Below are 814 nucleotides of genomic sequence, written 5' to 3'. Positions count from 1 at the left end.
GTGTGGTGAGGGGCCCTGCTGAATCAGCCACATACAGGATTGTGCCCAGAGACCCCCGGCACCAGCAGCCCATGGGAAGGGGAACGCTGCGGTCGTCAGTTCACCCTGATTTAAAGCTGTTTCATTCAGCAGAAATTAAACCACCCGAGCGACTTGAACTTGGCTGGATCAGACAGAACCAAGCCCCAGCAGCACAGAGATGCTTGAAAGCTGAGCTCAGGCTTTTTTTTCCCACCGCTACACATTTTCTACCACCCCCCCTGGCCCTTTTGAAACAGCCAAACCAAATCATTAACCCCCCCCATCCCCGCCGCCTCCCCTCACCTCCCAGCACTTGGAAACTGCAGAGGGCTGAACAGAGATCCGCTGCGAGGAGGTTACCCACAAAGCTCAGGGAAAAACCACGAATAAAAGCAGCTCAGAGGCAAACCCGCGCAGGGCAAGACAGGACGTGCACAGGAGGAGGTTTACACAGAGAACAGCCCACATACAACGTGCACAGCGAGCTGCAGCAGTGGAGGATGAGTCTCCTCTCCCATGAACTCAGATGGATGAACCTGCACACATCTGCACATGAGAGAGGATGGTTTTGCAGCTCCACAGGCACCAGGGTCACCCAGAAGTGATGTTTTAGCTGCTGTGATAAAGCACTGTGTCAGGGCAAGAGGAGGGAAGGGTGCAGAAGAGGGGATGAAGGCTGCACAATGGGCCACCCTCTTCTTCTCCAGTACCTGGCTACAACATGGCCCATGCCTGAGGAGCCAGTGAAGGGGTCCTACCAGCCCCTATCACGCAGATCTTCCTCCCCTGGAAA

General features: G+C 55.4%; 1 protein-coding gene across 1 annotated transcript in view; it reads right to left on the bottom strand.

Annotated features, from left to right (window-relative positions):
• Window positions 1-594, bottom strand: part of LOC104543569 (carbohydrate sulfotransferase 11-like) — a 12,290-nt gene extending 11,696 nt beyond the window's left edge. The window contains exon 1 of the mRNA XM_010188211.1: window positions 574-594. The gene's annotated coding sequence lies outside the window, so the exon portion shown is untranslated. The remainder of the gene's footprint in view (window positions 1-573) is intronic.
• Between the last annotated feature and the right edge of the window lie 220 nt (window positions 595-814).

This window comes from Mesitornis unicolor, unplaced genomic scaffold, assembly GCF_000695765.1.
Source record: "Mesitornis unicolor isolate BGI_N332 unplaced genomic scaffold, ASM69576v1 scaffold9007, whole genome shotgun sequence".
Classification (NCBI taxonomy): Eukaryota; Metazoa; Chordata; class Aves; order Mesitornithiformes; family Mesitornithidae; genus Mesitornis; species Mesitornis unicolor.
Note: the sequence above shows the minus strand (reverse complement) of the source record. Positions and strands in the feature narration are given on the sequence as shown.